The sequence below is a fragment of the Tyto alba genome, unplaced genomic scaffold, assembly GCF_018691265.1.
Source record: "Tyto alba isolate M040663 unplaced genomic scaffold, T.alba_DEE_v4.0 Super-Scaffold_48, whole genome shotgun sequence".
Lineage (NCBI taxonomy): Eukaryota > Metazoa > Chordata > Aves > Strigiformes > Tytonidae > Tyto > Tyto alba.
The window spans coordinates 9,135,117-9,151,168 of NW_024881324.1; the positions used below are offsets into that span (position 1 = coordinate 9,135,117).

At 41.5% G+C, this 16,052-nt stretch overlaps 1 protein-coding gene across 12 annotated transcripts in view; it reads right to left on the bottom strand.

Moving 5' to 3' along the window:
- Positions 1–16,052, bottom strand: part of ATXN1 (ataxin 1) — a 246,212-nt gene that overhangs the window by 158,526 nt on the left and 71,634 nt on the right. For 11 of the 12 annotated variants that reach the window (XM_042806661.1, XM_042806658.1, XM_042806657.1 and 8 more), the window contains one exon: positions 567–692. The gene's annotated coding sequence lies outside the window, so the exon portion shown is untranslated. Of the gene's footprint in view, positions 1–566; positions 693–1,157; positions 1,181–16,052 lie in introns of those variants that run through there. The other variant, XM_042806665.1, reaches the window with a different exon arrangement.

A 16,052-nucleotide genomic window follows, 5' to 3' on the forward strand; every position in this document is an offset into this window, starting at 1 on the left:
CAGACACATTATTAAAGCTGGTGTAGAATTTACAGGCTCTGTTAAGAAGTTTGGTATTTCAATGAAGTGTTTAAAAATGAAAATGAGAACTATGTATTTTATACAAAAGTATCACTTAACGATACTGTAAAATCAGATTACTTGTGACTTTATCACCAACAGTAAGAGAATTGTATATGCATTCTTCTGGCTCTGTGTTGTATGTTCTTCAATAGCTTTCTTCTACAGAGTTCCCATATGATACAGATTCCAAACTTGGAAATATTTAGGCACATGCCTAACTTTCAGGGAGAATAGCCTCATTGATTTAAATAGGGTTTAACCCTTCTAAATGTTAGAACGATTGCCTGTTTGTGGGATTGGACCTCATGGGGCCCATTTTCAAAAAGATAAGTGCATTACATATTTTTACTGCTGTTTCTGGGTTTGTCATTAAAGTTATCTCCCTCCCTCTCCCATCTGTTTTTATTGCCTTCAACAGAAATATCACAGCACTCTGAGGTAAATAATGATTAATTTAATTACAAACTAACTGTAACTTATGACAAGACCCTCCAATCACTTACCTCAAATCATATGAGTGTTCCAAGATGCAATTGTAAATCTCCTTTTTTCCCCTCTCTCACAGGAGATGCTGCAGCCTTTTTTTTTTTCTGATGTTTTGCCTTAAAACTTTCCCTGGGCTCCAGGATCTTAAACAAAAGCAAAACAAGAAACACTCAGAATGAAAATGTCATTTTAAGCAATTGGTGGGTGGCTCAGGGGAAATCCCTGACCTTTCTCCAATGTATATTTCATTATCTAAAGCAAGTGTGATAACTCCCCCCAGCAGAAGCAGCATGAACACTCTTCTGTGGGCTGTACTTTAAAACAAAAAAAACAAAAAACCCACAACACCAGAACCCCACTATTTTAGACCACTCAAAAACACGTTATTTTTAAAATCTGCAAGATAGCACACTACAAAGTATTCATTTAAAGCACAATCCAGTATATATACCAGGATTCACAAATTTATGAAGGCGAAAAGGGAAGAAAGCCCAGAGACACAATTCAGAAGAAAAATCATTATGTAAAGTATCAAACTGTTACACGGGGGAGCAATCATCAGTTTTATTATTATTACTACCACTGTTATTACCACTAATAATACATACACAGCCAACTCCCTAAATCTTCACTGAGTTACTGTAGTATTTCTGTAGTAGTGGCGTGGGGGAAGTAGTAGCCGTGCTGGAGAAGCAATGCAGCATTAGCACCACAACACCCAGCCCGGCTGATGAGAGAGGAAGGAAGGGAGGAGGAGCGACAAAGCAAATGAGTAAGAGAAACTGGCAGGTCTCTAATACAATCAATTTTGACATTCTCCACCATCGCCAAAAAAGGTCTGAAGGGTTCTGAGTTTTCAGCGAGCGCTGCTACCAGAACACTTTCTCACCACCCCCCCGTTTTACCCTCCTCCCTCTCCCGTACCTGCAGCAGGGCAGGCCAGGAGCCAGCTGGGTACGTAAGCCTCCAAACCAGGCTCTGTCAGCAGGAAAATCCCCTGACTACAAGCAGCAAATGCTGCCAGCCAGTGCAGAGTTCACTTTCCCTCTGAAAGCACGGTCTTGCATTTGTATGGCCCCTCCGGATTACAGGCATCCCAGTTATTTCTCTACAAACAATTTTTAGGACCAAAAACTACATTCATTCCTGCTCTGTAAAAAGCCTGAAAGCTATCCGTTCCTGGGGCTACACCTGTGACTATCCCCATTGAAGCCAACAAACTTTCACAACACAGCAAAGAGGAGGATTTGACCTTGCATGCATGTAAGCCAGACCACTTTGGTTTTCTTCCTCAGCTAGGACAGACAGACGGCTCTGAATAATATTTTCCATTGCTTTTAATTAAGAAATAGAGACGTTATCCACAGTCTTCTGTGGCTGTATGTACTTCAGAAAACACAACTTTTCCAAAAGTGGTCAGAAATTCAAAAAGTACAGCTTTCCACATTGCAGCTTATTCCCACACACGCCCCTGGAGAAAGAAACCCAAAAGTCAGAGCAAAGACCAACACACAAATAAGGGGGAAAGCGGGCTTCCATTGACATGTGCGGAGCGGCTGCGCCTGTGTGACCACTCCCCAAAGCTGCTTTACAGCACAAACAAATCCAAAACACTTCGTTTAAATCACCCTGTTCCCTGACTCCACCGTGCTTGTTCTCCCTTACGTGGTGTTACTGCTTGCTCCGAGGAGCCTGCTCTCACTCAACGTGAGTAAAGGTTGCAACAGCCATGCCTACAGACTTGCAGGAAGAGGACAAAGCCGTCTAAAGCTGTGACACAAATCCAGAGAAGGCTGGAAGTTCAAAGTGAAATGAGGACACTGTCCATGATTCATGCCACCTAGAAACTACCCTTAATTTATGAAAAAGTGTTGAAGGGATTATTTTGCGGAGTGTTGCCCTGATGAATCAACTAGGTTCTGCCTCTTGTTTTTTCCCCAACTCAAATACATGGCGGCTGGGGATTCTATTTTAAGATCAAAATCAGCATAAAATCCTCCTGTTCTCACTTACATACTTCCATTTTTTATGTTCTGTTTAAAGAGACAAATAATGTTGTTTGAGGGACAGATTCCCAGCTATCCTCCAGGGTTTTTACATGACCTATGGGCAAATGCTATGGCTTCCTGAAGGGTTGAAATAGCTCTGAATGACACTTGAGCTTCTACAGTGTAACTAAAGTATGAGCATTTGGCTCGTAACGCACATTGTCACTTAACCCCAATTTTCCTGTGCCTCAGTTTCCCCTTCCTCTACAGCAAAGATAATAATATTTCCCCATCTCAGAGGGCTGATGTGAGGAACACAACACCCCTGCTGATTTAGTGGATAATATGGTAACGCAGACAAAGTTACAGATCTCTTAACTCAAGTGAGACTGAAACTTCACGTCCACAGAAAAAGACCCTGTGAACCAAAATGAGGAGTGAGTCATCAGCCTGTCCCTCTGAACCATTTTGCTGGATAGTCATTTCACTAGTACGACTTTCTTCTCCTGGGTGCTCCCAGAAAGCGTGGGGGGGACTGAATGGATTCACTGTAGTCACACAACAGCTTTACAGCTGCTGAAAAAAGGCCTATTGTAGCCCTGCATTTTACTATCTCGAGTAGCATACATTAATTTGCTGTACAGCTTCCATTACCCATCTGATCCTTACAGAAACATGAGCAGCAAATCAGGGTTTGTCAAATGAAAAGAGATTTGACTGTGACAGAGGACATTTTCTGTTTTTCTAAAAAAAAAAAAAAACAAAAACCCCACAACATTACAAGGTAACAACTTAGAAAACACTAAAAATTCAGTGTAACAAAAATACTTTAAACTGATTCTGATCTCCAATCTTCCCCACCCCACATCATGATACTGTGAGCCAAATTTCACTATCAGAAAGGAGCAGCAGGCTTGCCATACACACGCGTGCTCTTCCTGCCATCACTGTCCACTCATGGCTTGCACCTCTATGCATTTATGATATTTGCTGAGTAACCTGAATGGTATCAAAAACAACTGTGAACTTTTAATACAGAACTATTCAGTCACACGTACAAAGTCTCACTCGACAGTCAGGTAATGCTGGACTTCACAAAAACACATGAGTAGATTTGACAGCCCCTTTCTAAATGTCTTTAATTTTCTCCGTAGTGTTTGTCGAGTTTGGGTGGAAGGACAGTCTTGAATTAGGCACATTCCTCCCTGCATTCATCTACTCCACTCTCCCCCTTCTGGAGAAATGAATGCAGCTTCAAACAAATTAAAGGAGTATTTTGTCAGCTCTTTCATTCTTCCTGGTGCAATAAACGAGGCAGTGCTCGGCTTCTCTAGCCCCCAGCAGAGCCAAATGAAGGTTCACTCTGAAATACAAATCCCCCTTCCTTCTCTCATACACACAGCATTAACCCTGCCAGCTGCAAAGCAGCTGAATTCAGCCAGGGTGCCCTGCAAACAGCAGTGTATCACTCCTGCAGCATGCTGTACTGCTAACCCCCAAGAATTAAATCATGGTTGATCAGCACACACCTCCCCCAAAACACAGTACTTCCCTCAAAAGCTATGAGACTGGACAAAAATCACAGGTTTTTTTTCTCTGCCTTCTGGCTTCAGAGCTGCTGGAACATAACAGGTGCTGTGTTGGTCTGCACTCAGAAGGCAGAAATATTTTGCTCTTCAGTGAAAGCAGAGACAGACAATAGCCCTTGCTTTGGCAGCCTGGGACCTTAAGAAAACCTCAAATATCACAAGAGTAGCAGCCTGATTAAATGCCACCAGTGGGACCCCTCTTTTTCTCCAACCTTTCTCCATTTCACAGTGGTACCTCTCTCAAAAGGCCAGTGGAGCTGAAGGGTCTGAGTTGACTTTCCATTCCAGTCAACTCGTACTTTCACTGTGTTAGCATGACTTGGCTCTGATCAAAACCTATGAAAAACCACGGCAGTGGAAACAAAGAATCAAGTAAAGAAAGAAATGAAACCTCAGGACAAACTACAGAAAAAGACTCAGTTCATATTTTTGGATTTGGGCAGGCTTGTCCACCTCCAAGCCTGGTGACAGACGGGACTGCCAGCCTCCCTCACCATCCCCAGGGCAAGTGGTTTTGGGGTGGGCCTGGACAAAACCACGTTGGTACTATCACATGTGACAGGACGGTGCCAAGGCCAGATCAGAGCAAAGTGGATTGCTAAAATACCACCTCATTTTGGTACTAGCTATGAAGGATGGTGGCACTGGGCTCCGTGCACACCTCCTGTCATAGGGACACGTATTTTTTTTCCCCGTATCTCACAGGTACAGGCCTGCTGCTCTCTTCTGCCTCTGCCTAGGATCTGTCAGGCTCAGCACGTGTTCCCACTTGGTATTTCTCTTTTTTCTTGCCTTCTGCTCGTAATTACGCATGAACAGTATAAACTCCCCTCCTAAGAGCCGAGAGTGACTGCATGGAATGATTTTTGGAGCAAGGACTACTGGCCCGCACTCACTGTCCCCCATGCCTTGACACAGCCTGTTCAGCATTACAAGGTGAGGCAGAGCCATGCTCTTCCACTTACCTGGAGGGGTGTTAGGTGTCTCCAAGTCACAATCGCCCCAGCCCCACCAGGCACTGAGCTCAGGCTCTCCCTGGCATCCTCTTAAGTGCCTCCTTACCCCAGCCTCTGAGCACAGCACGGAGGCCTGAGGGAGACCGACTGCACCCCAAGTCAGCAGCCTCGTCCTGCAACACGACCGCCTGCACAACCCTCCTCGGCTCCCAGCCTCTGAAAACCGAGACTGCCGATGGACAAAGAGCTGGATACAGTCTACCCACTTTCTCACTGGCCAAGCTGGTCTGGACAGGAACATCCTTTTGTAAAACTTCAGCGTGTTGCCTATGAAAAGCTGCAGGTGAGTGTGTGTCTCTGCCAACGGGCAAATTTATTTAGAAAAAGACGTTAAGAAAATGAAGTATGGCATGATTTGCAACATCCAGATACATTCTGGGTTCTTCAAATGAAGGACTCTAGAAAAAAGAAGAAATTTCACGCTCTTTGGGACAGATGGTATTTTTTTCCTATTACCTTCTAGCTACATGAGGTTGAATTTTGAGATGTAGTTGTTTGCTGCCATATAGAAAGATTGAACAATCAATACTCCTTATACATTTACGTATCTCTTCAGTGCCACAGAGTATAGGACACTTCAGCAGAAACCTGTGGTGACCTTTGTTGCAGGAAATGTTGGAGGCCTGACCATAAGCTTTTTTTAGAATAGAAATTTGACTAAGCCACAACCAGCTCAGCACCACTGTAGTTTGGTCTTACATTTTGAGCTGGACTACGCCAGCATCTTGGCCAGTAACTAAATCTTCCAGGAAGAGGAAGATAGTCATCTGCCTGAATTCAGTGAGTTGGTTGGCTACAAAAACTGGTTGGCTTCTGTAGTCAAATCTACTCTTTCAGACAAGGAGAGACCGGACACTGAGAAAGATTAAGCTTTAGTGTAAGCTACTTGTCCAGACTTCTTTTTTTCAGAAAAACATTGTACTACTGCTTCTGTCGTCTCTACCTCTACTTCCTTTTTATCAGCACAAATCATAACATGAGCATTTCAGCAAATATCAGGTTTGGTAGTAGGCTCTCTGGGCTGCCAACTGTCAGATCCAGAAAGCAGGACTGTCACACCTGCCAGAGTGGCTCTCACACCTACACTCTAAGGTAACATCATATATTTTTCCAAAACATGCTAGCAATAATATGACATTACATCTCACCATACCCATATGTTCCTTTCTCTGACTCAGGACAAACACCAAAAAGAGCCTACACACCTTTAAATAAAGGATGACCAGGCAGTGTCTTATGATGACCAATAGCCTCAGTTCAGCACAGTATCTGACCAACCTCTTAAATTAAAAAGTGTGATCACTGTCTCAGTGGCACACACTCGTGTTAGAAAATCAAGCACAAAGTAGTAGACATGGGTCATTACTGGTCAAGCATCTAATGTGCACTTGGCATTGAATAAGCTCTTTAAAGAAGATACGATACTTCTCTCGGTAGAAGATTTCTTCTAACTTCTCAAAACAGCCTTCCTTCTCTGAGGCCTACTCACACCAACCTTCCCCTTTCACTAATAACTATGAAGAAAAGGGAAGAAAGAACATTAAGAAAGAAAAATTATGAAATGTGTTTTACTAACTGGTTCAACTACAAGATCAGATCTCTGAAATATGCTTTTCTTTCCATCACTTCATCCCACAAGGTCCCTGTAGGGTGCAGCTACCTTACTGCTTTTGTTCAGATCAGGCACGTAACTTCTGAAGCAAGTCTCCAGATAATCCATCCTGCTTGGGCTTTTGGTTGCACTGTGGAGTAGTCCTGGAGCATGTAAACTGAATCCCTCTTGTGAGGAACTAAACTAGAAGCATTTATGTTCTCCAGAGCAGGCAGTCAGTGGCACCAGATTGCTCAGAAGAAAAAGAATCCCTGAAATCGGCCTGGTGTGAACCTCAGGATCCCAGCACCAAGTTTTTCACAATACAGATACTCCCCAGTTGGTCCACACTACTTGATAATGAAGGCATAATCATAAAAACCAAACAGTCTGCTGTCATACATCTTTATGCCACCAAATAAGAAGATGATATAATAATATTCTACTGTAATATTGCTACAGTATAACAGTAACAACAGCAAGAGCATCCTGAAGTGAACAATGTAGAGAAGAGAGAATAGATCAAAGTAGTTTCAGCTACAGTAACTAACAATTTCTGTAGTTTTACAATGAGTTCTTCTACTCTTTAAAATGTTTCCTCTTTGTCTTGTACTAAAAGAGTAAAGAATGGTTACAGAAGGGAAAAGGTAAACCAAACTGGATAAAAAAGAAACAGAAAAAAGTACTACCTTTCCCCCACTAAACCCCATGAAAAATAAGAAGCTTTGGGCATTAGTTGTAAAAACAATCAGCAGAAAATTTTAGGCAGTCTTGCTTTTTTAAAGTGACTATGTTGTCATCTGAGCTTATGTTAAATATCCTCTGGTATTTTTTCTCACAGTGGACCCTATGTTCTCTTTCCAAATATTATTTAACCCCCCCCCCCCAAAAAAAAATATTTAAATTTCTCATAACTAATTCAAGTAATGACAGTCATCACACCTTTTTTCAGTGTATGAAAGGCTAAGAATCCTATGACATGATGTTTAACTTTCTCAGTTACCTTTTGTCACCTATTAAGAAGTACCTGCTGAGCCTATGAAGCCTTGCAGGCCATGTGGTGGTCTGCAGGCCACTAGCTAGAAGCCACCTGTCTACACAATCCACCACATTTGTTGAAAACCCTAACAGTAATAAAAGCATAATACTCAAGAGTTTCGCCAGAAGTTGCTAAGAAATACCTTGTGATGGAAACCTCCTTGTGCTCCCCATATAGGAAACGAACTAAACCTCACTGCTCCATCTGTTCAACTTTTGTTAAATAGTTCTGGACCTGGCAGCAAATTCATGAATAAGAGTGACATTGACCTGTGCTGAGGACCTGGCCGAGGCCATGTGAAATGCTTTCTTAGTACTAGAATACTTCATGAAGGCTTCTATCTTCCTTCATGTGCCTTCCATTGGCCCTCCACTCAGGAGATGACTTTGAACTCACTGTGAGTAGGCAGCTAAAGTGCAGAGGAAGTATGTGTAAAACATACGGTCTCACTTCACCGCCACTGTCCGCTTTCATGAATGAAAAGGGCAAAGTCAGTAGGGGAAGCTGGGCTCTGTCACGACTTGCATTTTCGAAAGCTGTCTGAGGAGGCCCGGGACTTTTAATAACCAATCTGTGCGTTTAAACCACATTCACCAGTCACTCTGTGCACAGGATGGAAAAGTTGAGCGGCCAGGCTCTCACCTCCCAGCTCAGCTGCACAGGCCAGCACAGTGTTACATCTCCCATATAGCCCTGGTCACATCACTTTGTCTGTCTGTCTCAGGCTCCACTTGCCTCCTGCAGAACATGGGAAGCAAGAGTCAAGCTGCTGTTGGTTTAGAGCAGAGGAAAGCTGGCAGCCTAAAAATACTACATTTGTTAGGAAAGTGTGAGAGAGGTAAAGAGAGTTAGGATATTCTCCCTCCTTAAAAGACCAAGTAGTCCCATATGCAGTAGAGTCCACGAAGGCTGGTTTCTTGCGGCTTTGCCTCTCGCTGGTAGGTGGCCCCATGCACAGTAAGACGCACGCTCTGAGCAACACTAGCCCTGCGCTGGGAGCGCTCGCAATGGCTCACACTCCAGTGAACTCTCACATCCGTGGTAACACGGGCAAGCCTTTCCTTCAGTCAGGTCACTAATTTCTGTTTTTGTCCTACATGCAACTGCCTGTTTCACAAAACTCCTAGGAGTTCAAGGACTTCGTGATCTCAACCCATCTGTTAAATTTAGCAGAAGCTGGCCAGTAGATTCCAATGTTATTGCACGGAGACTGAGAGAGAGATAGCAAGTTCCAGAAAGAAGACAAACTAAAATATCCATCTTGGCCCATGAAAAATAATGTTGAACTGGCAAAAAAGGTAAACAAATGGATCTGATATTAAAGCTTGCAACTACAGTGCCAGTTCTGCCAGATTCATTAGTATCAAATTCAAGCATAGTCTTGCCCAGGGAGGTTTTACTTATGCTGGTTTGAAACACAGCTTTACTTTTACTTACTGTGAATTGCATTCTGCTTATGAATAATATTAGGTGTATTTTCTGGGGAATTAAATTGTAACCTTTCCTCTGTTCCATTTCTTTAACACATTCAGTTTACTACTGCAACCTGTTTGTGATACTACTAAATTGCAACTACAGAAAGTGGGACAACATTTTGTTCCTGTGCAAGACAGGAAAAGTGTATCTGTAGATTTAAGTACAGATAACAGATTCAAATATGCTTCATATGACACAGGACAAGTAGGCGTCTGGGGTTTTTGGGGAGAGGTGAGATAGAGAAAGGGTTTTTCCCTTGGAGGATCGAAACAAGGTTTTTCCTTAATGTGATTCATAATATAAGATAGGTAATAACAATGTCAGGAACAAAGTTAAGTTTACGGAACATTCACAGTGTTGCATATGGCTACATATGTCTCATTTATTTTAGTGAGCAGAATTTGTAAACAGAAAAAACCCCAAACCTCTAATTTATTTAGGATATTGTACCTCCTTACAAACACACACGTACTGATGTGGGCTGCGGTGCAGTCTAATCTCTCCAGCATTTATTCAGATCTAGGACAAAACTGCTTTCAACCTGCAACTATTTCTCATGACAAAGCAAGCACTCAACAGTTTCATTTTCCAGCACCAAACAGTGTCAATTTTAGTATTATAGTGTCTCTTCCAACATTCCTCGATCTTACACCCAGGGTTGATCTTTGGTGTCTACAGCTAGTGACTGCAACACCACGTAACTTTTCTATCACCATCAACCTGCAGAAAATGAAAGTAACGCTTCTGCCAGTCTCTGAAGAATGACCAAGGTTTGCAAGGAAACCAACTCACAACTTTCTTTCAAATGGGCAAAACAGAAAACATTCCCCTTTCAGTAACTGGTATACTACTAAAAAAAGCCAATGATCATACCACAGTTGCTTTAAAATAAGTAGAACAATGTCTAAAAAGCTACAAACACACCTCCTTGTACTAGTCCTAGGACTCATATCTTATGCTGAAATGCATATGCCTCAACATATAGGTATATATTTAAATGTAATATAAAGTAGATTAATCAACTTAAGGGTTTAAGCAAAAACTAAGAGATTTTGAAAGTCAGCAAGGACCATTATGCTCCTCTAAGCTTATGCTAATCCATATGACAGGCCATACAATTTCAGCCTGAAATCCTCTCTGCGGTGGGAATCAACCTTCCATTGCATACGACTGAGAAGCATCAAACTCAAAAATGTGCAGTGCAGCATTTTCAGAAAAACATACAAACTCTATAGAAATATTTCATCCACTCAGGAATGTACTACTTTCCTAGGCCTTTTCAACTTTTACTGGGATCTTCTCATTATCATTAAAAACAAACTCTGCTTTGTGAAAGAGTGAACTGTTCCCCCTGCTCTCCCAAGTTCCAATGAGTGTGATTTTCACCAAGCATTGACACATTTGTACTATAGGAAAATGGTTAATTAAAAAAAAAAACCAAACCTCTACTCTCATTTGAGTTATTTTTTCAGAAGTGCTTTCCTCGTATCTTAGAAACTTCCTTGAATTAAAATTTGTTACTTAAAATTTGTATATTTGAAAAAGAATGGCAGCTGATCTGCACACAGAACATGAGATATTTTAATTTGTTGCATCTGTTTGGAGCACTGAAGATTACTGGCATACGTGAACAAATGGATATGGATTCCTTTCATTTCATATCCCATTGACATTGTGAGCCATCCACTGGAAGCAGGAAAGGACTTGTAATTTGTTTTTTTTTCTCCATCATAAGGTTTTGCTGCAAACTCTCTAGAATAAGCCAACAAGGCTCTTTCAGGCCCCAAGCCATTTATGTGCTTAACTTCAGGGGCTTCAGGAAGTGAGCAGGACTGCTCAGAGTTGTAAGTTAAACACCCACACACTCAGAACTGTAAATCCAAGCCAGTCAGTGGTACCGCTGCTAACGGTCTGGAGAAGCTGGCGGTGTCCCCTCTGCTCCTGCAGCTCACCCTCTCTTTGTATTTCCAGGAGCAAGAAGGATAAATGGCCTTCTACTATTTGTACTACTCACCTGTTAGTCACACTACTCTGAAAGGCAAACTGACACATCCACTCATTTTTACTCTTTCCAGTATTTATAGCATTATTTCTCCAGGACTGTGAAGTAGCTGCCAATTATTACTAGAATTTGGCATGCAGAAGCTCATGTATATGAAAAAACATGATCAAACAATATGCAACTCATTAAAGGAAGTTTATAACTCTGTTCCCTGCCCTAATACTTTGTTTTTCTCTCTTGGAAATATTTACCACACCACCTGATTAGGTTAAGCAGCTTATATATTTGAAAATACAAATTATGCCATCAGTCATTCACTGTATGACAGTAAACTTGCAATTATACAACTCCACAAGCTCACACAGTGCACCAAGGCAGTCACAACCCAGGCACAAGTGTCAGCACAGCACGAGACTAGCCAATCTTTACTGATCTTAAAACTCAGGCAGTAGAACAGCTCATGCCCTGAAGAACAAAGCCTGGACCAGCTCTAACCCTGTGCCAGAATGAGCAGAGCCGCTCTCCAACTGACTTCTGCAGGCAAGGTGAGCGGGAAGCGCTTGCAGAGGAAGGAGTGGCTGGCACACTTCCCTAGGTGTAGAACAACTCGACCTTAGGACTCATTTCCCAGAGTTGGGCATCTATGTCAAGAAGTTATTGCAGGCCAATTCTATGTTAAAAACTTCTGTCATTCCTTCCCTTCCCTCTTCTCCAGTTCGCTTTTGAGCTTCTGCTCCTCACACAGAGGAGCACTGAGGATTCAGTCCTCCCCACGTGTGCAAGAAATGTACATCCAGTGTTACCCTTTACTGTCAGGAGCAGGATCCAACTCTTTTGGACTGCGATGGCTCAACATAATTTGCCCTACAACCACTGGGAGAAACAGGCAGCTTATGGGCCTTGAGAAACCTCCCCCTGAACTTTTATACTCACCATCATTTCTATCTCTCCTATTATACTTAAAGCACCTCCCTACACAAAACTGGCAACAATACTTGTAGCAAACTAGCAAGCGGAAAAGTAAGAAATTACAGTGTATGTATAAAATTCATGCTGCTCGGGATTTATTTCCAGTCTCATGTATCTATCACAATGCAATTAAACAAATCCCCCCAATGCTAAACAGCTGGTTTCCTCTCTGTTGATGTGATATACTATCTTGATTCACGTGAAACTGGATTTGCCTAAGGCTGCAACTCATTCAGAAAGCTAGTACAAATGCCGTGTCCCATTTAAGACCCAAATGAGGCTTTAAAACATTAGCCTAAATCTGCATAAGCCTCATGCCTGACTCCTTCAGAGCAGAGAGCATCACCTCAGCAAGCCTTGCTGCCCTCAGAAGTCCCAGCCTAACTGGTCAGTATGAGACAAGTAGCTGCAGAGGATTGATCTTCTGCATCTCCTCGTGATGCAGAAGGGAACGGTGATTGGTCCCGCACAGATCTGCACAGCACCAGTGATCTATTTATACAGCTCCAGCGGGCTCAAACTCTGCATAGAAACTGCAGCCATCTCTTCAGCTCTCAAACTGAAGAGGGGTGGATGTCTCAAATTCTGATTCCCATGGTGTTCCCTGCAAAAATGACAATCATTTTAATTTTGCGTGGGGGAGAGCTCCCGGCATGTTTTGTATGCCTTTCTCTACACCAGCTTCAAGATTCTTACACCTCAAGGATTATCAGCTTTGTCACTGGGTTTTAGATTCCACATATGTGATTTATAATATGGCCACCCAAATTAAATCCAGGATAACATTTCCCCACTAAGTCCAATTAGTCAGTAGGCACTGCAACTTCCTCTCTTGCTTTTTTCTATAAACATATGACAATAATAAAACAACAAAAAAAAAAAGTAATTTAGTGTCATATTATATCCAACTGTCATTTGTAAGACTTTACTGTATTATTAGTCAGAGCTTCTGGTGACAATATAACCCACAAGACTGAAACTTGATTGGTTTATGCATGTCATCAGAGCCTAAGATAAAAATGCCACCTTAGAAAGTGGGAGTATTTAATTTTTTATAATACTTTTGTACTAGTACAAAGCATTCAATTTACATCAGTGACTTCTTTTCTTAAGGTATTTGTAGCTGTTTGATCTTTTACAAATATCTAGTTGTCTTCTTCAGATCTAATAGTGCTGAGTACTTTGAAGACATTTTGCTAGGGCTTATTAATTAGAATTCCTACAAACCTTTAGGGTTTGGGGTTTCCAGTTTTTTTCTTTTCTCTTTTTTCCAAACCCAGGCACAGCACTGCAAATGCAAAATTGCAACTCCTCTGCCCCCAAATACTGAACTCTTTCTGTGAAGAGGCATGGATTAGTTATGTTACTTGCTAACAGCTGCACGGTGTAGTGGCTGGTACCAGGTATCTGTACGAACACATGTCCACAGGCTGTAAAACAAAGCCAGACAATTCTCAGCTCCTGTAGAAAGGCTAAACCTCACTGAAAACTGGCTGTGAAGGAATGCTGCGACTCAAATTCATCACAGCCATAGTTGTGGACATTACAATTAGTTACACAGTACTAGTAATTAGATACCAGAACTTGATTACTGACTTTCCTAGTATTGGAAATGCTCACAAAAACAGAATGTTATCAGCGCAAAACACATTACAAAAAAAAGCCACTGGAATGAAAAGTGGAAGAATCAGTTAATTTTATAGCAGTTTTCCATTAGCTTGCATTGCTCCACTGCAGCTCTGCTGTATTCATGGATGCACGCAATCGCACGCATGCACACGTACGCACACATGATTTAGGAAAGTGGAGGACAAAGAAATGGGTTTTATGAACAACCAAAGAAGTAGAAATTGAAGAACTGATTCAGCAAACCAATTAAGCACATGATTAATTTCAGTTATCTTCAGTGAAGCTTGACTACGGTCAAAGTGCTTTGTTGAATCAAGGTCCTCAAAACACGGTGCTCCTCAACCCGTTTATATGATCATGGCTTTAGGTGAAATTAAACACTTGAAAGGGACTAAAGGTAAATGAAATGCTCAGGTTTAGCAGACTAAAGCCTTGTAGGAATTCTACTAGTTAGGAAAACCCCATAGTGGCTTCGTAAATTTTCATCACCTCCAGCAGTTTTTGAATAATGCAATAGTCTTTTTGGCAGTTTCATAAAGCTGTAGTCAGCACAAGAAGTCCTACAACGTCTCAGCACTTCCTGGGGACTCAGAGCAGTAGGATAGCCTTGCAACACAAGCAGAGATTAATCATTTTCTAATGCACAGTAATAAATAATGTATCCCCCATAGTACATAAATTAAAGCTGTAATTCCATCCTGGTTCTGTGATGACACCAGAAGCCCAAGATGGAATTTCAGACTCGTTATGACCAGTGAGGATACACATTATTCCTACAATTATGTTCTGACAGTTGGTGATGAACTGAGAAGTTCTGAAGGCATTACCAAAAAGAAGTGATGTGTAATTCCAAGTAGAAAGCAAAATTATTAAGTCAGATATTATTTGCAGGACTTGCTAAAGTAAGCAGTAAATCTCATCCCTGAAAAGCCCACTCAGTATATTTCTAAGCAAGGCAAGCAAAGATCACTACTACTATCAAAAAACTGAAAGCCGTTCTAGTATCACAGTGCAATGCCCCCATCATAGTGGACAGAAAGAAACTACATGTTAAAGATCAGGTTTGCACATTACTGAGTCCTTAAAACGCTGAAGATAACTCCTCCTACAACCATACCTGGTACTTCACTTACAAGTCAAACAAGTATCCTACAGGTGCACAATGACAAGCATAAAATATCAGGAGGAAGTCATGGTATGTCCCAAATCCACATTCCTATTTGACAAGAAAGCTACTGAACAAAGCAAGATGCTTAAGATGAGAAGAGTTTTGTCCTACTTATGAATATATATATATACACACACAGTTTACACACTGTAAAAAAACGGAAAATTTTCATGAAGAATGTGGTCCAAATATTTTTCCTGCAGACAATTTCAAGAAACCTTATGAAGACTATACAGACATTTTACAAGTCTAACGACAAGCACTTTAATGGCAATAAGTTTAGAAGTATGAAGACAGGGAGCCAAAACAATCATCTATCTAGAATTTACTGCTACAGTCACCCTGGACTTTTGTTACCAATTCCCATGATTTTTAGCAAATCCCGCAAGATTTTAAGTAGGCCTGGAGCCAGACTTCTTTCAAAGACAAGAAGAAAATAACTTTCTGACCATCTTATACAAACAAGGCACAAAACTTTACAGTATCATCTGTGGCCTGGAGTGGTTCCAGGTTTTGAACTTTTTTGCATGGTATTATGCACAAATTTATCTTCCCCTCCCACCACATTCTTGATAATGTGAGATTCTAAGTCACACTCACTCTCTCTTGCTTCCCCCCTCAGGTTCCCAGCTTACAGAGCTGTAAAGAAAAGTAAAGAAGGGGAAGCCTGAAGATTATAGCAAAAAGTCAAATAACATGGTGGAGGAAGTTGGTATTTTTAAAAGCTGAAAATGTGTAAGACTAGAGTAACTGTTTTTCAATAGCTGATGCTTCCCCACAAGCTATTTTATTATTTGTTCCTTACCTCCCAACTCTTCCTCTTTCCATTTCCCTCTTTTATAATGTTGCATAAAGTATTCAAACCTGAACACCTGGACTTATGTTTCCTACATTCATATCTGAGCACCTTAGCAGCAATGGTCTCATATTCAGGGGGCCACCCACCTGCAGATACCTACTGATTTTTCTGTTCTCCTTTAAACACTCTGATAACCAGCGAAATTTAAAATCTGAATATAATTATTTATGTGCCTAT